The 25,904-nt window shown below is 46.8% G+C and overlaps 1 protein-coding gene across 5 annotated transcripts in view; it reads left to right on the forward strand.

Annotated features, from left to right (window-relative positions):
* Positions 1–7,602: 7,602 nt before the first annotated feature.
* The window catches only part of NEXMIF (neurite extension and migration factor), a 287,314-nt gene continuing 269,012 nt past the window's right edge, over positions 7,603–25,904 (forward strand). For 4 of the 5 annotated variants that reach the window (XM_053273242.1, XM_053273241.1, XM_053273240.1 and 1 more), the window contains exon 1: positions 7,603–7,739. The gene's annotated coding sequence lies outside the window, so the exon portion shown is untranslated. The remainder of the gene's footprint in view (positions 7,740–25,904) is intronic. The other variant, XM_053273244.1, reaches the window with a different exon arrangement.

Consider the following 25,904-nt stretch of genomic DNA (forward strand, 5'->3'; position numbering starts at 1 on the left):
AATTGATTGAATTTTTCTCATCACTGAAAATCTCTAAAGCAATCTTAAAACACACCTTTAGACAGATTTGACATTTTTATTGGCATACTTAAAATACACAACTAAATTTTAAGCATGGGGTGGAGGGGTGTTCTTCGATAGAAAGGATGGGTGGGCGTTCATTCCCGAAACAAATACCATTAAGAAAACCGTCTTTAAATTGTATCTGGAATTAACTGTTTGCATTTCATGAGCTTATTAATCTCTGAAATGAAATGAACCTTTTGTAACCACTTGTTCACAGATGGAGACTTTTTCATTCCCAGTACCTGGCAGCCATGGATTCATCCAGCAATAAAAAGATTTCCCATGAGTTCACAGTCAGTACATTGGACAAAACCAGGAAAACAACCCAACAGAAATCCAGTTGGTAAAACCAGGATTTAATAGGCAGAGATGTCATTGATAGGAGTTGCAGTCTCATCTTGAAATGTTTATCCTAGCACAGAGCCAGCACCGAGTAAAAAGGGGGCAAAGCTGCTTATTAACATCCATCTGAGCTTTTATTTTGCTTCCCTGGTGCCAGATGTTCCGCAGACTCCTCAGTGAGAAATCTTTTTGTGGATTCTCATCACTTCTGCTACATCATTGTTCTTACTAAGACGTCAAAAACTCAGATGTCAAAAATCAAGATGTTAATTGGGATGGCTGAATTTTATTGTCAATGGTTATAGATATCGTCGCAGAATATAGGCTGTTCCCAGTAAAGCTGCTTTTTGTAATTGGCTGATGGTGATTTCTGTGGCCCCTATGGTGTTGAGATGATGATGATGATGATGATTGATGATTATTATTATTTATTTTTACATTTATATCCCGCTCTTCCTCCAAGGAGCCCAGAGCGGTGTACTACATCCTTGAGTTTCTCTTTCATAACAACCCTGTGAAGTAGGTTAGGCTGAGAGAGAAGTGACTGGCCCAGAGTCACCCAGCTAGTCTCATGGCTGAATGGGGATTTGAACTCGGGTCTCCCTGGTCCTAGTCCAACACTCTAACCACTACACCATACCTAGCAGGTATGGGACTCTCCTATCACCTCCTCTGAAAACTTGAGAGGATTTCACTGTCCATATCACTCATAAATGAGCTGACTCACTGGGAAACGACACTGATTACTTCCTGCATTGTTATAGAAGGGCAGCAATGGAAGTAAGTAAGTGGCGCCTTGCCCACGGCCACACTTTGTTTATCTCCTTGGGGCAGCGTTCGGTTATCTGTATCTTGCTTATGTTAACTTAGCACCATTGTCAGGAACTGCCTGGGCTGGAGCAGAGAGCCTAAGGTGCTGTGCGTGGCTGCCCCATGTGGTGGGTTGCCAAACTGCAACTTGGGGCTATGGCAGGAATAGAGGGTGCCCAGGCTAGCCATTGGATCCTTCTGGAACAAGGCTGGGGTTGCTGTGAGGCTTAAGCGCCACTCTGGACTCCTTGGAGAAAGGACAGTCTACCAAGGTAATAAATAATATGGTGTAGTGGCCAGGTCAGGGCATGTATGTAGAGCATGGGGCTTTAGCTCAGTGGCAGAGCATTGGCTTTGCATGCAGTTGGTCCCAGGTTCAGTCCCTGGTAGCATCTCCAGGTAAGACTGGGCAAGACCCCTGCCTGAAACCTGGGAGAGCTGCTGCCAGTCAGTGTAGACAGTACTGAGCAAGATTGACCAAGGAGCGGAGGCAGCTCTCTATACTCATCAATGCGTAAGGTGTGTTCCCAGCCCAGAGTCCCTGAAGTTAGTTATAGAAGTGTGGCGAATAAGAGGTCTGACTCTTTTGATCCAGCAAGGGCAGGAGGCCAGGCAAGGGTATTTAGACCAGGCATGGCTAATCCAGTAGAGATATGCATGAAATGAAATGTTCGATTGTTTCATATTCGAATTGAATTTCAGAAAATTTGTTTTGAATTTGAATCAAATTCACACCTGGTCTGAAAATTCTAATTTGATTTGAATTATAATCGAATAGATTCGTCCCTGTTTTGGTGCCTCTTGTTAACCAGTCCAGGGGCCTGAATGGTTCTTAAAAGGGGCCAAATGGGTCTTGAATCAAATTTGAATTGAATTTCAAAAACTAGATTCAAATTCAAATAAAATTGTCCCTTTTAAGGGGTGATTCAATTCAAATTTGAATATCTCAAATTACCCAGATTCTAGTGGAATCGATTCCAATTTGAATATGTGGTTTGTTTGTATTTTAAATCTCTAGGCCAGTTGTGTAAATATTTTTTATTTAAAATCTAGAATTTGGAGATGGTTGCTGATTTTGTTAAGACAGAGAGTAACATCTAGGTCAGGGGATCACTCGCTCCTCTGCCCCTGGTTTGAGCCACATCCCATTGAATTCAGTGGGGCCTATTCCCAGGGAGAGGGGGTATAGGATTGCTGGCTTTGTTCCCCACCCCTGGAAAAAGTCCTGCAGATACCAGTGTCTCCTCCCCAAAGCTTCAGCATGGTGACTTATCATGTACCCTTAGATCAGGCTCTGGGCCCCAACATCTCTCTTCTGCAATTCTCTGCAGAGCTCTGCAATTCCTTTGGATGAGAACCAGAATAGAAATCTTACAAATCAATCCATCATATATCAGCTCCTCAGACAACAGTCTTTGGAAAGACTGAGTTATTTCTGCAGTGTGTGTAATCCCTAAAATCTTATCTTAACACTTTGAAACTGAAAATCCCCTTCTGCCATGATTTATCAGGTTTATTTACCTCTCCCATTAAGCTGTAGGTGGGCAATGAGGAAAGCTTATTTTGCTTTCTGTATGTAGCTGGGGTCACTCTGTGAGGCTTGTTTAGCATAATACTCTTGGATTTGCAAGTTGACGAGGCTGTCTTTAGCTCTTTTTGTGAAAAATGGACATGTTTTCAGATTATGGTAGGCAACCTTCCACTGCTCCATTTAAAATGATCTGCAAGCCTTACATTTTCCAGTGTAAACTATCTGACAACATGCCCTTTAATTTCACCTGCGAAATAACTACTGCAGCCCAGTTGGCTAGTACAAATGAAGTATTGACCTCACTACCTATGTTGATGTAAAGCTTGTCTTTCATTTCTTCGTTGAGTGATTTCTCTCTCCCCTCCCTCCTACTTCTTTCAAGTAATATCATAATAATTGTATCATCAATTTGCTGTTCCCGATTTTCAAGAGGTCTCTAATTTAGTTTGAGATCTATCTTCATGAATGTGGTGTCCCTCCTGATTTGGGCAGGTAGGCTAATGACTTTTCATTTGCGAGAGCCTATTCATCCCAATTACATGTATCAAGAGACCCCACAGCTGTGTTGATTGCAAGAGTTTTGTCTCCTGTAATTGCTGAAATATTTTTCTAAAAATCAATTTTGATGCTTCATTCTCTTCTAGATTTAATTCTGGAAATATATGGTGCAGACCTACTCTGGTTTCATTCTGCTGTAAAGAAGACCACAACATTAGAAGGTACTTTAAACAACAACAATGAAAGATTCATGGAGGATTGGTCTATAAGCTATGACACCTAAACAGAGCCTCTATATTTACAGGCAGTATACCTCTAAAACTTGGAAGCTGCCATCTTATATCTGGAAAACATGCTTCACTCCCTACTGAAAAGAAAACATGGCAGCAAGGGGGCATCATTAGGGGCTGTCCCATGGGACAAGGGCTCCCAATGAATTATTATTATCATTTATTTTTTATTCAATGTCCATATCGCCCTTCCAAAAACGGCTCAGGGTGGTTTATGCAGAGAAATAATAAATAAGATGGATTCCTGTCCCCAAAGGGCTCACAATCTAAAAATAAACATGATAGACACCAGCCACAGTCACTGGAGATCCTGTGCTGGGGGTGGACAGGGCCAGTTACTCTCCCCATGCAAAAAGAGAGAGAGAGAGAGAGAATCACCACATTTAAAAGGTGCCTCTTTGCCAAGTTCGCAGGGGTTCGGGTTAGTGTCAGAGCCGAGAATCTCGTCAGCCAGGCCATGGAGAAGGGGAATGGGCCATCCCCCTTCTCTATGGTCTCTTCCAGGAAGGAAGCACAGCCGTGGAGGTACTTGCACAGAGCATGATGGGGAGAGAGCTCTCGGCCGTTTCCACCTTCCTAGGTGCTGAATTACAATATTAGATACTTTTAAAAAGAAATGCAGGACATAATTATTCTTGAAGGAGCTGTTATTATTGAGTTTAAATATCAAAATGGGGGGCTGTCGACTGGAGGCCCAGATCCTTTAAGTACTTAGTGATGCCCTGGCCGCAAGAATATTTGGCAATGGTCAGAGTTAGATCACACTTGGTAAAAGTGTGATATCTTAAAGGATAATAAATTCATCATCACAAAAATTTTTGTGGATGACAATCCCCTTGATAGAAATGGGAGGTTTGATCAGTTGGGAAGTTGGGTGTGTGGATATCTGGCAGAAAATAGTTTTGTTTAAGGCTGCAGCCTTGACTTGGTATCATTGGCAGATTAACTTACTCAGATCTTGCCTCTTGAGAACACATTAATGAATTTTAATCAAAGATGACAAATTGTAATCAGTGCGGCTATGAGTTAAAATCTGGCTGTGTGTTGTTTTGTAAACTGTGTCCTTAACTTGCCTGTGTCCTTGCCTTCTTGGTTTTAAATTTCTCTCCCCCAATTCACCAGCTAATGTTTTTGTCATGAATTAGATAAAATTCTGCTGCTCGTTAAAAAAACAACAACCAACCACCAGTTTCCCTTCCCAATTTTGAAAGGCCCCCCAGTTTGGAAAGAGCCCAACATTAATGATGTCAGGGGATACTTTATAGTGAGGGAAAGGACACTCTGTGCATGGGCAAAGGGGCATTGTTTTATTATTCCCATATATTCAAGGGTTGAGCCTTTGGGGTGGATAGCTGCTTCAAGAGCTAAAGTTATTTCTTGGATTTATTATATGCAATATATGACTGTTAGTTGTACAGCTTTATGTAAAGGTCAAGTTGTGCCCTCAAGTCGCTGTCAAATTCCGGCGACCAGAGCCTAGTGGTTTTCTTGGTCAAAAATACAGGAGGGGTTTGCCATTGCCTCCTCCCACACAGTGTGAGAGGATGCCTTTCAGCACCTTCCTATATAGGTATTTTCCATAATACCAGCGGGGATTCGAACCAGAAACCTCTTGCTTGCTAGACACAGTCATTTCCCCATCAGTGGCTAGACACAGCTTTATGTAGTGGTGAGGAAACCCTTTTTGTTTCTGTAGTGTGTGGCTCTCATTTATTTATCTCAAAATACTGTCTCCTTGCATATGATTAAAAATCTATGCTTTGGCTATGACAATAGGTGTGATATATTGGATTAAGTGATTTTATTAAATTATAAAGCTGTCTCCAGTGCAACTTTATACCATTAGCCTGGTAGTCGTAGTTTTAGTTATTGTTGTTAAATGTATACCCAGCCTTTCATTAAGAAAATCCCAAGGCAGGAAAATCCCAAGGCTTACAGAAGACTGGTGAAGTATAGGGTGTCCGCAAGATTTTTTCCAGAGTAGGGCAAAGCCAGCATCCAATATCCCCCTCCTTGGGAGTGTGGGCTACTGCACCCTCTTGCCCTGCCCCTCTTCCCAGATGCCCATGGGCATAGTGGCTGAGAGAGATGTCCACATCAGGCGCTGGTTCAAATCTTGCCTCCATCTTATGCAAAAAAATTCTCCCAGTCTCAGCTGACCACCTGTGTCTGTGTGATGACACCACCTCCCTTCCAGGACTGTTATAAGAGAGACCATAGGGGAGAGCTTGGGAGAGTATTTTATTTATCATATTTATGTACATCTCTAGGGGGTGTACACAATCCAAATTACAATTAAAAAAATTCAGAGTTAAACAATTTAAAAAAAAATCACAGGATAAAAACAAAACAGTTTAAAATTAATTGTAATTAAAACCTGGAGACAACAGGTGTGTCTTAAGGATTGCTTTTAAAAAGCCACCAGAGATAGCCAAGTTCTTATTTTGACAGGGAGTGCATTGCAAAGCCCTGGGGCAGCCCCAGAGAAGGCCCAGCCTTGAGTCGCCACCAAATGAGTTAGTGGCAACCGTAAATGGACCTCCCCAGATGTCTTAATAGGCGGCAGGGTTCATGACAAAGAAGGCGCTCTCTTAAGTATTTGTGTGGAAACATAGCGGCAGCCAGTGCAGTTCTTTCAGAATAGGTGATATATGGCCCTTTGTGTTAGCCCACAGACCAATGGGCTGCTGCATTCTATACCACTTGCAGTTTTTGAACTGCGTAGAAAGGCAGCCCTACGTGGAGAGCGTTACAGTAGTCAAGCCTGGAGACCACTAGCTTATGTACTACTGTTTGAAGGTCATTTACCTGCAGAAATGGGGGTAGCTGAGGAACTATCAGCCAGGGGGTTGAGGGGTCCCATGTCTGCCCCTCTCTTGGCAGCCCCTCAGAATCGGGGAGATAATGAAGAAAATAGGGAGGGGTGGAGCTGGGCCCCCTGCCTTGTTTGAAGGCATCCACTCAGTCATAGCTCCACTCCTGGCAACAGCTGAAGTGGATGAGAAACACTCCTGGGCACGGCCTCAACCTGAGAAACGAGAGTTTGGGCTCCAGGAGCACCCCCAAGCTGGTCTTCCAGGGGGAGTGTGTGCGCGCGAGCGCGCAACCCCATCGAAAACAGGCAGAACTCAACCATCTCTCGGCCCTTGATCCCCCTCCCCCGTCAACGCCTCCGCATGCCCTTCCTCTCTCGGGCTCCCTGTGCTCTCATAAGAATGCTTGGCCTCCCTTGCAGGGCTGTTGGAGGAGCGACTGAGGAAAAGCCGGAGCGAGCCCCGGGAAGCGCGAGCGCTGCGTCTCCAGGCGTTCTCCTCCCCGGGATTTGATGCCAAGAGTGCAAGCCGAGAGAGCGGAAGGAAAGGACCGGTCCCTCTCCTCGCCGCTGCTCCTTCTCGGCGCCTTGCAGCAGAGCGAGCTGCTGGCGCGGACGGGGCTGGCGGTGGGGGGGTCCGCCTGCGCGGGGAGCGCGAGAGCAGCGCGCGCCGGCCGTGCCTTCGCGTGCGCCTCGCTCGGCAGCCCTCTCCAAAGCGCGCGCGTGCTTCCCCAGCGCCGGGGGTTGCGCGCCCTTTATATGCCAGGTGGCCGCGCGTGGTGGTGGCGCGCGCGCCGCTCCTCAAGGAAGGCGGTGGGGGGAGGCAGCGAGCGGCGGCGGCCGTGTGGCGCTTGCAGGGAGGAGGAAGCAGCAGCGGCTGCAGCGGGAGCGCCGTCGCCGGGGAGAGAAGCGGAGCCCGCCGCCGCCGCAGTAGCAGCCCGCCAGGCGACAATGGCAGCAGCAGCAGCGACAGCCGCGCAATAGGCACCTTCTGAATGGGCACAAGCACCCCGGGTGGGGGAGGCGGCGGCGGCGAGGAAGAAGCAGCAGCCGCGGAGGAGGAGGAGGAGGGAGAAGGCGAAGAAGGCGGCGCGCCCCCTGCTCCTGCCCGGCCGCCGACGAGCGCTGCGCGGGGCCAAAGCTTGCGGGCGCCGGCTGGCACGGCTGCGGCGGCGAGTCTCCTCCTGCCAGAGCTGCGGCGGCGACTCCTGCATCCTCCTCCTCCTCCTCTGCCCTCCCTGAAGAGGCGGAGGCAGGCGCGTCCACCTGCACGCGCTGCAGCCCGGCCGGCGGGCTCATGGAGCAGCAGGAGCAGCAGCAGCAGCGGGAGCCCTGAGTGCCGCAGCCGCGCTCCCGCCCCGGCTCCCCGGGCAGGCCTCTCGGCGCCAAGGTAAGGTCTTCGGCGGCGGCGGCGCGGGCCCCCCTTTGTGCCGGGCGGGCGAGGAGGAGGAGGAGGAGAAGCGCTCCTCGTTAGCGGCGACGGCGGCGGCGCTGCGGGCCGGCGGCCAATGCAGGCAGCCCGAGCGCTGCTGCAATCCCGGCGCGAAGCAGCAGCCGCCGCAGCCCCAGCCCGGCGCTTCTCTCTTCTCGGCCCTCTCGGCCGGTAGGCAGAGAGGGCGGCTGGGGCTGGGCGTGAGCTGGGCATTGCCCGGGTCTCCCTTGCGGAGAGCGGCTGGCGGGCTCTCCCGGAGGGGCGCGCAAAGGGGTGGCCGCCAAAATGTCTCCAAGCCCCGGCGCTGGGCACGAGGTGAAGCGGGGAGGGAGGTGGGGGGGGCGAAGTTGAGAGGGCTCCCTCCCTCCCTCCCTCCCGCAGAGCTCGCCAAAGCGTAAAAGAAAAGAAGCTCCGCGCTTTGTGAAGGAGGCCGACGAAAGAAATAAAACGGGGAGGGGACTCTCGCCCGCCTGCCCGCCCCTGCATGCTTGCTGCTGCTGCTGCTGGCGGCGTTCCGTGGAATGCCGGGGCCAGAGGTTACCATCATTAATTAGCAGCGATTTTAATGTATGGTCCCCGGGGAGGGGAGAGCGAGCCGGGCTGGGATTGCAACGCTGCCTGGCGGAAAAGTGCGTGGCGCTTCCCAATGTGCTCCGCGGTGTGTCGGTCTGTGGCTGGAATCCCCGGCTTTGGAAAGGGAATTAGGCCCCAGCCTTCTGGAACACCCCCCCCCCCCCGCCGCCTCTGTCTCTACCCTCGCCCCTTGGAACTCGGAGGCAGCAAGACCGTGGGAAGAGAAGCACCCCCACCCCCCCTCCGCGAAGGAAAATGTGCTTCTCGGCTGGTGTTTGTAGACAAATATTTGGCCAGTCGTTTTCGGGCAGGTGCTTTAAGCTTTTAATAATTGACTAGGGGCTCCTACTGAGGAATGTCGTGTCTTTATTAAACTGGCGAGCAGGGAGTGGAATTCCGGTTTTGTTTTTCTTGGCGCTCTGATATTGATCAGGGTTTTTGCTGTGGGTAGTCGCCGATAAATGGCCCCGATTATGGGAGGGGAAGGGAGGCCGCGACGGATTCTTGTTGGTTGTCCTTTAGCTTCTTACGCACTAGCTAACAAGAAGGTTCTCAAGAGGGGGCCCGCAGAGTAAGCCGGACCACAACTCCCATCATTGGCCGTTGGGACTGATGACAGTGATGGGAACTGCAGTCCAGCAACATCTGAGAACACCCAAGAATTGCTTATTTATAGAAGACGGGCTTCGCATGCTGGAAAGAACTTGGATGGGATTTGTGTGTGTGTGTGTGTGTGTGGGAGGGCAAGGGGAAGGGAGAAATGGCAAAAAAGACCCCAAAAGTTAACTCGCTTTCTCCTAGGTTAAACTGGCTACTTGACAAAACTGTCTGTCTGAAACTCTACCCAAGTGAAAAATGCAGCTATGAATATAATTAACCATCTGTCTAGAGAGCGTTTGGAAATTGGGCTAGTACAGTTATGTGCATTTTTATTTTTTACTTTTAGTTTGTCAACTTAATATCTCCACTGCTTGTCCTCTTTGTGCTGCACAAGAAAAGCAAATTTGGCTTATGCTGTGTAGCATCTTCCAGGAGTGTTGGTTTCTGGGGATGGGGTGGGGAATAAGCCTGAATTTATTAGTTGTGCTAATTACAGTTGATGTGATTATAATATATTAGACCAGTGCTGATGGGACTTGTGATTGCAGGAAAGGGTTGATCTGCATTCCTCTTATATTTAACCTGGAAGTTTATTTCCTGCTGAAGGTAATTCTGTATGTCCACACCGACTGAAGGAATTGTGTGTTGGTATTGAGCACAAAGATTGCAACTGGAATACTTGGATGTGGGCTGAGGAGGTTCTTCTTCCCTCTCTTGGCCAGGGAATTAGTTCCTACCCTTTTTCCAGTTTGTATGTGTAGCTTTTTCTGCTGCTCCTTCTCTGTAGCTTGCTTTTCTCTACAGTCCTATCCAGCATTCCTTGTAACCGCCAGTCCCAGATGTTGAGTACAGCTCCCAGCATCCTCGGCTGCAGTGGCAGCAACATCTGGGATTACCTGTTACAGGGAACACCGATCATATCCATCTCCAGCTACCAACAACTAGCGTTCAGATTGGTTTAGGTGCCAGCTGATACCACGTGAGCAGCAGCGTGGCAACGCAGTAACCATCCTGCCGAGAGGGGGTGCAAAACCTGACTGCTAGAAAATGAATTGTAGGTGTGCACGTTGCACCTTACCATGAACATCATTGGTTTTATTTATTTTTTCTAGCGGGGTAAGCTAAGGGAAGAGGGCAAGGAGAAGATCACAGTTCTAAAGGGGCTCTCTCCATTTGGTTTGGGGTAGATGGCAAGTTTGTGTGATGGTGAATATATAGTCCACGAGTCATCTGGGTTAGTCAGTACCATTTTGGGGGAGGAATGCACATTGTGATTTTTGTCAAGGTATTGTCCTGACCTTCAGGCCTGCAGCAGCCACATTTGCAATGGTGTTCTAAAAGCTTTAAAGCATTATTTAAAACCCCCCACAAAAACTATTTATTATTATTATTATTATTATTATTATTATTATTATTATTTCTTGTTTACACAGTCAGACAGGTGTTATTGACTGGTTTGTTTTATCCAGACATCGAGTCCTTCCCAAGGACCTGGGATGGCTGAATTTTATTGTCAATTGTTATAGATATCGTTGCAGAATATAGACTGTTCCCAGTAAAGCTGCTTTTTGTAATTGGCTGATGGTGATTTCTGTGGCCCCTATTGGAGTTGATTATTTATTTATTTATTTATTTATTTATTTATTTATTTATTTATTAATTATTTTGATTTCTATACTGCCCTTCCAAAAATAGCTCAGGATGGTTTACACAGAGAAATAATAAACAAATGAGATGGATCCTTGTCCCCAAAGGGCTCACATTCTAAAATGAAACGTAAGATAGACACCAGCAACAGTCACTGGAAGTACTGTGCTGGGGGTTGAGTGGGCCAGTTATACAATTATACAATTGTATTGATTTTGTCAGAGGAATGGAAATTGACAGGATGATTTTCCAAAGATTGCTCTATGGAGAAAGTATTATTATTTTATTTTTTTACATTTATAGCCTGCTTTTTCTCCAAGGAGCTCAGAGTATATGGTTATGTTTATCCTCACAACACCCCTGTGGGGTAGGTTAGATACATGACTGGCCCAGAGTCACCCAGTGAGTTTCATGGTTCAATGGGGATTGGAATTCAGGTCTTCCCGGCCCTAGTCCAACACTCTAACCACTATGCTATGCTGTATGATTTGTTCACTGTTACTCTAACCCTCACCCTTTCCTCTGTGCAAAAATGACTGCACATTTTTGTGCAGAGAGCTGGTCTTGTTGCAAAAGTAAAGTTGTGCTGTTGAGTCGGTATTGACTCGTGGCGCCCACAGAGCCCTGTGGTTTTTCTTTGGTAGAATAAAGGAGGAGTTGACTATTGCCTTCTCCACACAGTATGAGATGATGCCTTTCAGCATCTTCCTATATTGCTGCTGCCCGATACAGTGTGGGAAACATACCAGCGGAGATTTGAACTGAAAACCTTTTGCTTGCTAGGCAAGTTATTTCTCTGCTGCACCATTAGGTGGTAGCAAGCATTAATTGCCTCCTTTGTTAAGCAGGTTCTGTTCTGGTTTGCTTCTGAATGGGAGACTGCATGTGTGATTATTCCAGATTATTCTGCTTAGGGGATGGGGCCGCATTGGAAAGAGCATCTTCCTGCTTGCATGCAGAAGGTTCCAAGGTCCCTCCCTGGCAGCATCTCCAAGATAGGACTGGGAGAGACTCCTGCCTGCAAACTTGGAGAAGCCGCTGCCAGTCTGTGAAGGCAATTCTGAGCTAGATGCACCAATGGTCTGACTCCGTATATGGCAGCTTCCTTTGTTCCTATGACTTGGTATAAGGCAGCTTCGTATGTTCCCATGTGACAACATTTTTATCCTAATGGTTTGAGGGTAGGGATAAAAAAGGGGGTGATAATACACAGTAACGTGTAAGAGCAACAAGGCTTTTATGTGTTTTACATGCCTAGGGGAATAGACTGCCAAAATTCTCTATGAGCATTCATCCCCTGCGATGGTATTGATGCCCAACACTTGTGAGTCTGGCGTAGGACTTAATACAGGGGTGGGCAACCCTTGACATTCTAGCTGCTGTTGAACTACAGCTCCCATCATCCTCAGCCACAGCTCATTGTGGCTGGGGATATTGGGAGTTGTAGTTCAGCAACAGCTGGAGTCCCAAATGTTGCCTACCCCTGGACTAATAGATGGGTAATGAAAGATGATATAAAGTCGCCTATCTTCTGCCCCGTGCAGTTTGTCTATTTTTCATCACAAAGTTCAGAAACTGTTCATCCAAGTCTTCACCAGTCAACTGTGGTCAGTAACTGCTCTGTTTAATAAAAGCTCCTTGTGAGTTGCCTACCTTGGAGTTCCTGTTCTGAGGTTCTGAAAACCCCTTTTGTTTCCTGGCCCCTCTGAGAGGTCAGTGTCAGCCAGTGAAATTGACACCACGAGCTGTAAAGGCCCACTTTGATTGATATCTGAGCAACTGAGCCAGTGGCAGGGCAGGCAAAGAGGTGAGGGCAAGAGAGACTAACTTATGGAACTCTCTGCCACCAGCTTGGATGGCTTTAAAAGGGGCTTAGACAAAGTCATGGAGGACAGGTCTATCCATGGCTACAGACTTCCTCCAGCCTCAGAGGCACGATGCCTCTGAATCCCAGTTGCAGGGGAGCAACAGCAGGAGGTCGGGCATGCACATACCTCTTGCCTGTGGGCTCCCCAGAGGCATCTGGTGGGCCACGGTGGGAAACAGGATGCTGGACTAGATCCAGCAGGGCTGTTCTTCTGTTGTTATCATTAGCAGAGGTTCTAAAGGTACTCTCGAATGTCCTGCCTCAGAGTTGCTGTGAATATAGGCTGTGTGAAAAATTTATATCTATACATTAAAAATATGAAGGGGAGTGGATCTCAGTGTAAAGGCAGAAAAGCTACTGATTTTGTTTCCAACTGGCTTGTAATACAAGACTAGAACTTAATATATATTACTGTATTAACATGTAATAATATATTACTATAATAACAATCATCTATATATAATATCATTACTATAAGAATAGCTATGGGGTCATTGCAGGAGGCAGCAATAATCAGTAAGCTGCTTTTTAAAACAAATATTTGACAAAAGAGCAGACTGGTTAAATAGTAAACAATTACGTAAGCACGCGAGTCGGATTTGACGAGTGGATTTGTCATGTTTGATAAATCTGCAATGCACCAGTGCTTTGTTTCATTTCTGGGGTGGAAATAAAGTCAACATGCATGTTTTTAAATGTCTCCTGGTTGAAACTGAATCATACAGCTCAAATCCCATCTCCTTATTTTGGGAACAGAAGCATCATCCAATATGTGGGTGGGCAAAGGTGAGGGATGGGTGGAGAGATCTCAAGATAAGGCAGCTGTTCAAGACATGTACAAAAATGTGCCTAAGAATTCACTGTGATAATAAATCTCACTGATCCGTGTCTGGATTGTTTGCTTGGGAAGTGGCAGCAGGCCATATGAAGCTATGTATATTTAGGGCTCTCTGCTTGCCGTGGCCGTTTCAGTGAACAATTATCCCCAAAGCTCTAACTGAAAGAATAGCTGCACTCTTTTTCATTGGCCAAGACAGTTGTGTAATACCTTTTCATTTGTCAGGCTGAAAATAAAGACAGACAAGTGTCTTCGCTGGAGCCAAAATGAGGCCAGGATAGGAAAGAAGAGGTCTGCCCACTCCATGCCTTTCGTTCTCCCCTTTCAAGAAGTTTTATCTCCTTGTACCCTTGCATGCTGCAACTTGGAACACTTTTTAGCCACAAATACTGCCTATAGGCTGGTGAAGATTCTGATCCATATTTTGCTTCAACTGCACAAAACAGATCAGTTATAAATGTTTCGTGGATTAAAAAAAGCCTGGAATGAAAATATGCAGATGAAACCATCAAATCCTTTAATCAAATTCTGAATGAGGCTTTTTCATCCTCATATGGATTTGTGCACGCTGCGTATAGGTAAGGTTTCTAGTACCTTTGCGGAAATTGCCTACATGACACCTGGAAAGGAGATAGTAGTGAGAACTTAATGTTTTCACATCCTCATAATTCTCCAGAGGAAGAGGGATCAACTTTGTTCTTTCCAGAAGGCCTTATTTGTGGAGTTTGATCAGTGCTGCTTGCCTAATAGTGCCTTTTTCATAAGAACAGCCCTGCTGGATCAGGCCCAAGGGCCAATCTCATCCAGCACCCTGTTCTCCACAATGGCCCACCAGATGCCCTGGGAAGCCACACAACCACGAGATGAAGGCATGCCCCCCCCCCGCTGTTGCTCCCCTGTAGTTGATATTCAGAGACACCCTGCCTTGAACATGGAGGTAGCCTATAGCCATCAAGACTACTAGCCATTGATAGTCAAATTCAGGGAGGGCAGGTCTAAGCCCCCTTTAAAGCCATCCAAGCTAGTGTTCATCACATCCCGTGGCAGAAAATTCCACAGACTAATTGTACTCTGTGTGGAAAAATTAATTTCTTTTGTTGGTCCTAAACTTCCTGGCTCATGGGATGACCCCTGGTTCTAGTGTTGTGAGAGAGGGAGAAAAAGTCCCCCCCCCTTTCCACATCATGCACAATTTTGTAGACCTCTATCATGTCTCCCCTTAACTACTCTTTCCTCCTGAAAGATTGACTGGACACCTGTGATCCAAAAACTGTCCTTGCCTTGGGCAAAATTTATATAACTCGCTAGAAAAATGGGAAGAACCAAACACTCCGTGATATTTGCTGAGGTCCTTCTTAGTACCAATGCATTTAATGTGGGAGTTTGGGTTTGCACTTCAGGTGAGTGGGTGGAAGCAGTTTAAAGCCCTGAAATTAGAGTGTGCGAAGCAATCAGAATGCTGGTGCTGATTAGTAATTGCAATTTGCAGCCCATTCATGGTTTTACACAATATGACCAAAGAAATAGTTGAGAAATAGTTCAGTCCCATATGGTACTTATTTTCATCTGGAAGATAAGCGTACATGTAGTGCCAGATTTTTTTTAAAAAAGGGTTTAGCATCCACAATGCTGTCAGATTTTCAAAAGGTGGCGATCAGCTCTTGTTTACTTGGGGTGAGCTGCTTGTTAAAGGATTTGGGAATAGCTGCTTTAGTGGGAGCAGTTGGCATCTAAGATATTAAAAAAACCCTTGTCCTATTCTGTGTGCTGAACATTATAAAGTCTTTCTTTTTGGATTTCTTCCCATTCAGTGTTTGAAAGACTTAAGGGCAACTCTTGCAAGTTATTTCTATGCCTGGCAACTGGACAAAAGTCTTACTGAAGAGAGCCTTTTCAGACATGGCATCTTAGTGAGGAGAGCAGATATTGACTTCTTTTGCACCTTGGTAAACCTACAGCTGTTTCCCTTTTGAGCTTAATCAGGGCTGCTGGAGCATTCAGAAATGGTATTAAGAACATAAGAACAGCCCTGCTGGATCAGGCCCAGGGCCCACCCCAAGGCCCTGCTTGATCAATCCAGCATCCTGTTTCACACAGTGGCCCACCAGATGCCACTGGAAGACACAGGCAAGAGGTGAAGGCCTGCCCTCTCTCCTGCTGTTACTCCCCTGCAACTGGTACTCAGAGGCATCCTGCCTTTGAGGCTGGAGGTGGCCTGTAGCCCTCCGACTAGTAGCCGATGATAGACCTCTCCTTGATGGTTATCCAAACCCCTGTTAAAGCCATCCAGGTTGTTGGCTGTCACCACATCTTGTGGTAGAGAATTCCGCAAGTTGTTGATGTGTTGCGTGAAAAAGTACTTCCATTTGTTGGGGCTAAATTTCCTGGCAATAAATTTCATGGGGTGGCCCCTGGTTCTAGTGTGATTGTTTTCAATCCCCTTCCTAATGACCCCTAGCATGGAATTGGCCTTCTTCACAGCGGCTGCACATTGAGTCGACGCTTTCAACGAGCTGTCCACCATGACCCCAAGATCCCTGTCCTGGTCAGTCACCGACAGCTCAGATCCCATCAGCATATACTTGAAGTTGGGGTTTTTCATTCCAATGTGCATCACTTTGCACTTGCCAACACTGAACCGCATTTGCCACTTGGTCACCCAGTTTGGAGAGTTCCTTTTGGCTCTCCAGTTTGACCACCTCCAGTTTGAATGGGTACAAAATGCAGATTTTGCACGGAACAGGTCTTGCACAGCTGTGGTCAATGGCCTGGCCTTTGTCAGTCTGCCTCTTCTTAAGTCCTTGCTGCACATTCGCTCTGAGTGAGTCTGCAGGTAAGCTGATGAGGGGTTTGTTTTCAAACATGCTCGAAGACGGAACACCAAACAGCTCATTGGTGCACCAGTAAGATCTTGCTTAATTGAGCTGGAGAGCTGTTGGTGGCTAAGAGTGTGACCCATGAGAGTCCCAGTTCAGACTGTACCTCTGCAGCCCCTTTGTAGTCCAACAGCAGTTGTGGGGTGTGAAGTTGTGTAGTCTGATCTCAGAGTATTTTTTGAGCTTCTCTTACAGCTGGAGCTGTTGTGCTGGATTTCAGATCATCATATCTCCTTCAGGCAGCTGCTGGAGCCACATCTCTCTTACAATGCTATATCCAGCTCTGTTGTGGTCCTACTTAGAAATGTTCAAAGTCCTGGCCCCTTTTCCCAGGAGCTGGCCAATGTATGAGTTCCCTCCAGACCTTGGCTTGGTGAAGACCCCGGCTTGATCTGGAGCAGAATCATATGTTGCACATCTGGATCCTTGTTTGTGCCTTGTGTGTATTTCGTAAGTCTCCTCTCCGTGAAAGCAATTACCTGCTGAATGAGAAGTGCTGTTTAAGAGAGCCTCTTCATTTTTGCCTCCCCCTACCCCCACCTCCGGCAAGCCTTTCACCTGTGCAGGGTTCTTTTGGATGCTTGTACTAGATGTTGCAGCTTCAGAGTAGAGATTCCTGGTGGGTGTTTGTGTCCAGAGGCAGGTGGCCAGGTTCCTGCAGGAGATCTCAGTACACCTATTTTATATAGTTGTCCTCCTTCCTTTTTTCTCAAAAAAGAAGAATAATGTATGTCTGGATGTAAAACTTCTTATTGGGGTTTTCTCATGGGATACATCATAGCTAAGGTCATATTTTATGCACCAAAATATTCCTAAAAGCGTACCCCCAACAGGTTGATGAGAATTGCTTTATAAAAACTCTGCTGTAGGAAATTTCAGCATTGGATCTTGGATTTTTTTTTTTTTTTTTTTGGGTGGTATCTTTTACAAAATTCTCAGTTTATTTTAGCCACAGCACATTTGGAATAGTATGTAAATTCAGGTTACTGTATATTGATCTGAAGTCTGAGATATGCTTGTCAGGGTAGTTTTTGATTCACTCTCCTACCTTTTTTTATTTCAAGAAGTCTTGGCTTTTATACAGAAGAAAACTGAAAAAGATGACCCTATAGAAGGGAGGTGGGCGATAGTTTTGGGAGACGATTGATTTTGGATGCATTACATCCCTCTGAGCATTTTAGTGTAAGGAACACATTTTTTTGCAGCTAGTTTGAGGTTAAAACCAATACTGTTCAGACTAGGGGTAGATTCAGATATGCAAAGGTGCTGAATCCACAGCCAGGGCTTGCTTTTGTTTGCATGATGTTCATATGAACCCTGAGGAAGCTTGCATGGCTGCCGTTATCCCCGTGGTTGTAGCATGGCTTGTTCAAGCTGCTGTGGGAAGTCCAAATGGCAGCAGCCACATCTTACACACCCTGTATGGAGGTACAATCCACATGTGCGGTTCACACTTGCCAGTGGCGCTGTGAACGCCACATAGTCCTCTACCTCATGTGTGAACTGTGCTCCAGAAGGGTTCCTTGTGGTTGTCTGCTGCATTTCTGTTTCTGCCCTTTTCCTTGGAAGGTGGAACTTTTGGGGGGGAAGCGACAGAATTTCCACCTGTCTCCTTTGTCTCCAGCAGCACCTGTCTATTGCATCTTGGAAGCGGTGATTGCTAGAACAGCCTGTCTTCTCTTTGGAAAGGTTGTCCTGATGCCCTCGATCCCAAGCTGCCTCTTCCTCTGATTCCTCACGGCTTTCAAATGTTCTGCTTTGAAAGAACCCTTTCCACAATCAGTTTGGTGGCCAGGATTTGGGGGCATCCTCTGCTCTGTACCACCATCCCCCAAGTGAACTGGAAGCTGTCTTTTGAAGAAGCCTGAGGAACCTTCAGGAAGCTGTTCTCAGAGTTCTCTGGAACACGCTTATGGAAACCCCTGCCTAAGGTTTCAGTGCAGTACAGCTAATTAATAAGACAGACTATCCTTTGAGAGCGTGGAGCAAACATAACAATCTTGAAGAAATGGATTGTTTCACATTCCAAGGTGTCAGAAATGGATCTTGCATAAGATATCTGCAATTTAGGCAAAGCTTTTGCAGATATTGTGTTAGCATCAATTTCACACCTGCTAGCACTGCCATCTCTGCAGAGAACCTGACAGGCGAAGCAGATATTGTTTAGCATTTCTACTGTACTTTCCTTTTTGTGCCCAGGAGTGAGATCTAGAATGGGGCTTTCTCATCAATAGGCTTCTGCAGCCGAATAGAGCACTATGGATTAGGTGGTAGCTCAGCATTCATTTGTGCTAGTAACTCAGAGGAATAATGGTATGTGTTCAGTATAAGAAGTGTGTGTCTTCTGCGGGATAAACTGAGAACACGCTGGCTTCTGGACTGCTGTGTTTCTGCAGACTGTTTCCTCATGTCTTTAGTCAGCATGTAAGCTGAAGAATCCCTCAACTAGAGTTAGTATTCACCACCATATTAATATTTTGAAATTAAATTGTGATGGCAGCTCAGATGATAAAATAACCACCAAGTTAGGGTGGTTAACATGAAATGGTCGGGAATGTGGATGCATTCAGCTAGGTGTACTGTTCCCCCTCAGGCGTGCGCACTTGCGCGTGCTCACAAATTTTTGGATGTCGGCTCAGTTCATTTTAGATCTCGCTCAGGCCGAATCAGGAAGGCCCTATTCTGAATGCCCGTGTGCACACAGTGTCTTGATACTGCTGCCCAGAACAAAACTCATTCCACACAGAGACGCAAAAGATTAGAGGAAGTGCTGGCTAGGTGCCTATCTTTAAAGCCCTCTGTGGCTTAGGGCCCAGGTACCTGGTGCAATCAATGCCTACTTGCACATCAAGCTTCCCATGCACATAGGAACATAGACAGCAGCCTTATACTGATTCAGACCATTGGTTGACATGGCCTCATCCCCTCAGGGGAATAACTCTCAGTGCTCGCATGGAGTCTCCCATCCAAATGCAAACCAAGACAGACCCTGCTTAGCAGAGAAGACAATTAATGAATGCTGCCCCAAGACCAGCTCTCCTCCCTGGTGCCAACAGTGATACCCTCTTGTGTCCAGTGAAGGCCTCCTTAGGCTTTGTAACTACCATGAGAATGTTTTTATTTATTTCATTTCATTTCATTTCATATATTTCTAGACCTCCCAAAACCTGCATCTCTGGGTGGTTTACAATTAAATTAATTAAAAACATTTGAAACATTAAATCAATTAACAATTAAAATAATTAAAAACGTTTAAAACCCAGTATTAAAAATATTACAACTATGCTTCTAGTTTGTCAGCCTTTTGCCTGTGTTGTGGGTGACACACTTGTTAACTGCTCTGTACTAGGGATGTGCGAACCGGTTTGAATCTGAACCAGGGTGGTTCGGAGGTTCGGATTCGAACTGAACCAGCCATCAGGTTCAAGCTGCAGGTTCGAATTTGAACCAAACCAGGGGGTGCTTCGATTCGGACCGGTTTGGACACCCAAAAATTGGTAGGATGGTAGCTGGCACCCAGGGGTACCTGTCACCCAAACCCCAAAGCAATCGGACACTCGTACGATTTTTTATGAATTTTGAAATTTATTTTTATTTTTTTCTCATAGGATATAATGGGACTTGAACCAGGCCATTATACCATATTGTGGAGCACCCATGGGTGCCAACAACCACCCAAACCCTGAAGCAATAGGACAGTCCTACGATTTTTAATGAATATCTGAAATATTTTTAATTATTTTTCTCATAGAGTATAATGGGACCCGAACCAGTCCATATCCCCTATTGTGGAGCACCTAGGGGCACAAAAGTGGGGTGGGTGGTAGACAGACAGGGGTGCCTACCACCGAAAAACCCCCAAGGCAATTGGACACTCCTCTGATTATTGGTGAATTGTTAAAGTATTTTTGAATTCCTCATAGAGAATAATTAGGATTGCAGCAAATGTATAGCTTCACGTCGGGGGGAAAGGGGTGTCGTAGAGTGGATTGTGGTGGGTGGTAGTTCCTAGGGTGGGCAAGGAAGCTATCAGAATTATTTGAAAGGAATTGGGCAAAGGGCTGATTTTTAAGTGATTTTTGAAGTTTACGCGTCTTTAAGGTTTTTCTCCATAAAGAAGCATGGAGGTGTCAGCAAATGTATAGCTTCACGTCGGGGGCAAAGGGGTGGCCTATAGCAGTGTGGGGTTGGTGGTAGTGCCAGGTAGGGGCAAGGAAGCTACCTGAATTTTTTTCAAAGGATTTGGGCAGAGGGCTGATTTTTGGTGAATTGTTGAAGTTTACACGTCTTTAAGGTTTTTCCTCATAAGCTATAATGGAGCTTTCAGCAGCCCCATAAGTGCACTTGGGGGGTGCTGGGGTGGCCCAGAGCGATGGTGATGTAGTGCACATAGGGTGCCCACTAGGGTACTTGGTTCTGTTGTTTCTGAGGTGTTCTGAGTGAGGATTCTATGATAGCAAATGAGAGTGAGTGGGTTCATGGTGTCTCATTGAAAATCTCATTTGCTGTCATAGAATCCACACTCAGAACACCTCAGAAACAACAGAACCAAGTACCCCATGGGTTAGAAACCCATGGGGGTGGTTGGCACTCTATGTGCACTATATCACCACTCGCTCTGGGCCACCGTGCTCACTTTACACAATTAAATAGTGCTTCATTTTGTCATGGGAGTGCATGAATTGCTGCTGGAGCTTTCTTCTGATCCTTAAATGGCAAACTGGGCAACCCTTGGGGATGTGGTACCCCAGGGGTTCTCAAACCTGGGTCCTCATGTTGTTGGACTACAACTTCCAACATCCCCAGCTACCGTGTCCTTTGGCCATTGACTCTTGGGATGGTGAGAGTTGTAGTCCAACAACATCTAGGGACCCCAGTCTGAGACCCTCGAAGTAGCAGATGTATTGCAGTGTGTGTTAATGCATTCCTGGCACCCCCAGAATGCACCTTTCTGCCCATCTTGGCTTATGATAGGTTCTGAAACAAAGCTGGTTCTGCGTGGAAATAATGCTGCAGGGAGAGAAGAGCTGGCCTTGTGGCAGCAGCAAGCATGACTTGTCCCCTTAGTTAAGCAGGGTCTGCTCTGGTTGCATATGATTGGGAGACTAGAAATGTGAGCACTGCAAGATATTCCCTTCAGGCGATGGAGCCACTCTGGGAAGAGCAGAAGGTTCCAAGTTCCCTTCTTGGCAGCATCTCCAAGATAGGGCTGAGAGAGATTCCTGCCTGCAACCTTGGAGAAGCTGCTGCCAGTCTGTGAAGACAGTACTGAGCTAGATGGACCTATGGTCTGACCCAGTATATGGCAGCTTCCTAGGTTCCTATGGTGTCACAGTTATGGGTCATTTGGGGAGCATAAAACCAAGCACAACAGAAGTCCGGCCCAGTACATTAAGCAGAGTACTTCAAATGAGGATGAAATTGTATGATAAATGAGCAATGATATTTAATCAAAACTCCCTGAAAATGTCAACAAGCAATAAAATACTCTTTTCAACTTTGCAAAAGTTTGGTTTTGATGTTATAATATCCAGTATGCAATGTCAACAGGAGACCTGGAGTTTGACAGGAGACACAGAGAGGACATTTCAGTCAAAGTCACAGCTGTGAGCCAGTAATAAACGTTTGGCCAAACATATTTCAGCCTCTCCTGGTCTTCATCAGTGGCTCAATTAATATGTTGAAGAGGAATCTCCTCTACTTTTATTTTATTTCAGATATTTCTATACCTCCCAAAACTTGTGTGTTTGGGTGGTTTACAATTAAAATCATTTAAAAGATTAAAAGTATTTTAAACCCAGTATTAATATTATTTAAAACTATAAATCTAATTAAAAGCCTGGGTGAATAAATGTGTTTTCAGTGCCTTTTAAAAAGTTGCCAGAGATGGGGAGGCTCTTATTTCAACAGGGAGCGCATTCCAAAGTCCAGGGGCTGCAACGGAGAAGGCCTGTCCCCGAATAACCACCAGATGAGCCGGTGGCAACCGCAGACGAACCTCTCTAGAAGGTCTCAATGGGTGATGGGGCTCTTGGTGAAGAAGACGTTCTCTTAAGAACCCAGGGTCTAAGCTGTTTAGGGCTTTATAAGTAACAAGTGAATTTTAGCCCGTTGAAAAACGGGCGCTAGTAATGCTTTCGCCCCCCGCCGCCGAACCTCCCAGCTGCCCGATCCCACCATTTGTACAGGAAAGAGGAGCTCGCCAGCAGAGCTCCTCTTTCTGCAAAGGCTCTTCTCAAACTGGCGCTTTGAGCGGAAAGGGCGCCCTTTCCGCTCAAAGCGCCAGTTTGAGAAGAGCCTTTGCAGAAAGAGTAGCTCTGCTAGCGAGCTCCTTTTTCCTGTACAAATGGTGGGATCGGGCAGCTGGGAGGGCGGTTCGGCGGCGGCATTTTTCAGGGCCAATTTGGCCCTTAGTAATTTGGCGGGGGGACGGGAATGGTGGGATCGGGCCCCAAGGTTTCCCCCCCCGCCCGGCTTTACTGGCGGCGCCAGGCCTTGGCGGCGGCTCCACCGCCACCTCGGCCAGCTTCCCCGGCGCCTCTTCCCCCGGCGCCTCTCTCCTTTATTTGCGGCAGCCGCTTCTGGCCCCGCCGCCGCCTCACCCGCACTCCTGCCGCCAGTTGCCCCGTCGCGGCCACCGCCACCTCTGGCTGTGGCCATGGCTGCGCCGCCGCCTCTCCCGCACTCTCCTCCTGGCGTAGGCGGCGGCCACTTCTCCTTCTCCTGGCCCCAACATGGCCGCCGGGTCCTGCCGTTCGTGCCTCCCTTGCCCTGTTCTGGGCATGCCCAGAACAGGCCAGGCACGAACGCACGCTTGGTGTCCGTCCACGGACGGACACCAAGCATTTTATTAGAGAGGATGACCAGCACCTTGTATTTTGCCCGGAAACGTATCGGTAGCCAGTGCAATTCCTTCAACACAGGAGTAATATGGTCTCTCCGAGATGGTCCAGAGACCAACCTGGCTGCTGCCTTAAAAATTGAGAACTTTAGGGTTTCACACACACGATCACTCCTTGCAATAAATTTCAGACTGGCAAAATGATAAAGGGAGGAGAGCGCTATGGACTGTCTGTGAAGTTCGAGGTACATTTACTGTCTTGAGAATAAAATGCATCTTAAAAACGGAGAACAATAATTTCCCCAAACCTGTGTCTCCTCTCCCACCCCCACTCTTTTGGATGAAAAGTGCCCTGTCTGTTTGGAAAATTTGAGTGTGTTCCTGCCAACTGTCCGGTCCATGAAAATCTTGGCAGAATTTTATGTCTGGTGCAGTTGACAAGAGAATGACAAGTCTGTGATGTGAAATAAGGTTGGGACCTTGTGAGAAGCTTATTTATTGGCATTAATTTTTTTTAAATTAGTCACATCAGTATCCCCTGGCAGTTGAAGAGCCCAGAGAAATAGTATAAGACCTTTAGAAGTCGCTCCTCCCCTCCTTTCTAGAGCTTGCATTTTTTATAAGTAAGTTGTGAGACTTGAAATCTGAAGCTTCCAAAGCCTTTTAAAATGTCTTCAGAAGTGCTACGGAAGCTTTTAAAAAAGGGTTTCGTTTTTAGTACTTTAGCTGAAATAGTGTTGAGTTTTAAACATCAAGAAGGGGGTCTTTGCTGCCTCATTTCATGAGCTGGATTTCTTGGCCTCTGCCCTGGTCAAATTCCCTCTTGGTAGGAATCCCTGTAGGGTAGCCTACAGCCATTTTTCTCTGAGCTGGTGTTTTTCTTGGATTACGTGTGAATGAGACTTCAGATAGAATATTCACATCACTCGGTGCGTCTTCCTCGGACACAATGCTTTTCAACAGACTCAAACACAATGCTTTTCAATCCAAACCCAAAAACTCTTTCAGAGAACCGGAATCTCTTTCAAGCAGTTCAATAATTGGGCACGCAGGAGATTCTTTTGAGGGGAATAGTCAAGCTCTTTGCTTCAGCTGTATTTGGAGACACTGTATTTTGTAGTGAATCTTCGGGGGGGGGGGGGGGGAGAGAAGCCAAAAGCTGTGGTAGATAGGGCTGAGGACCAGTACAGTGTTCCCTCTAAGGTAGGGATTCTCAATGTTGGGTCCCCAGATGTTATTGGACTTCAGCTCCCATAATCCCCAGCCCCAGTAGCCTTTGGTTGGGAATTACAGGAGCTGAAGTCCAGTAACATCTGGGAACCCAACATTGAGAATCCCTGCTCTAAGGCATGTGCATATGCAAGCGCTCACAATTTTTTTGATGTCAGCTCAGTTAATTTTAGATCCTGCTCAAGTTGAATCAGTAAGGCTCCATTCTGAATGCAGGTGCGCACACACTGCCTTGATATTGCCACCCAGAACAAAACTCATTCCACACACAGATGAAAAAAAACAATAATTAGAGAGAACACTGGGCCAGTAGTCCTCATGGGGCTCACTTTTGCCTACCCAATGGGAGGAGAGCTGTTTTTGTGGTAGCAAGCATGAGCTGACCCCTTTGTTAAACAGGGTCCACTCTAGTTTGCATTTGAATGGGAGACTGCATGTGTAAGCATGGCATGATATTCCCCTTAGGGGATGGGGCTGCTCTGGGAAGAGCATCTGCCTGCTTGCATGCAGAAGGTTCCATGTTCCTTCTCTGGCATCTCCAAGAGAGGGCTGAGAGAGACTCCTGCCTGAAACCTTGGAGAAGCCACTGCCAGTCTGTGTAGACAACACTGAGCTAGATGGACCAAGGGTCTGACTGTATAAGACAGCTTCCTGTGTCCCAAAGAGTGCCAGCCAGCAAGACCCAAGTGAACGATAAGCAACTGAGGGATGTCTACACACCAGCAGACTGGCCTTGAGGGACTGCTCCCAGACCACACTTGGAGTACTGCGTACAATTCTGGTCACCACATCTTAAAAAGGTCATTGTTGAACTGGAGAAGGTACAGAAGAGGGCAACCAAGATGATCAGGGGCCTGGAGCACGTTTCTTATGAGGCAAGACTACAACACCTGGGGCTTTTTAGTTTAGAAAAAAGACGTCTGTGGGGAGACATGATAGAGGTCTATAAAATCATGCATGGCGTGGAGAAAGTGGAGAGAGAGAGATTCTTTTCCCTCTCACACAACACTAGAACCAGGGGTCACTCCATGAAATTGATTGCCAGGAGGTCTAGGACCAACAAACGGAAGTACTTTTTCACACAACGCGTGATCCACTTGTGGAACTCTCTGCCACAGGATGTGGTGACAGCCAACAACCTGGATGGCTTTAAGAGGGGTTTGGATGACTTCATGGAGGAGAGGTCTATCAATGGCTACTAGTCAGAGGGCTGTGGGCCACCTCCAGCATCAAGGGCAGGGTGCCTCTGAGTACCAGTTGCAGGGGATTAATGGCAGGAGAGAGGGCACGCCCTCAACTCCTGTCTGTGGCTTCCGGTAGGCCACTGTGAGAAACAGGATGCTGGACTAGATGGGCCGTGGGCCTGATCCAGCAGGGCTGTTCTTATGTTCCTCCCAGTGCCTGGCCTTAGGAATGTTGCACTGTGCTGAACAAGGCTGCCCTTCTGTTGGTCTCCCATCAAGCCTTAAAGTACCATTTACTCTTTGAGGCTAGGAAGGAGAATGGAAGGTGCCCGGTTGCAATACTTACTTGCAGTTGGTGAGCCGAACCCTGTACAGATGACCAGATTCTGTGATACTGGAGCTCTGCTCCCCGCTCTTGATCTACACATGTTTAGTATCCATACAGTCTTCTTTCCTGAACAGAGCTC

This window comes from Hemicordylus capensis, chromosome 11, assembly GCF_027244095.1.
Source record: "Hemicordylus capensis ecotype Gifberg chromosome 11, rHemCap1.1.pri, whole genome shotgun sequence".
Classification (NCBI taxonomy): domain Eukaryota; kingdom Metazoa; phylum Chordata; class Lepidosauria; order Squamata; family Cordylidae; genus Hemicordylus; species Hemicordylus capensis.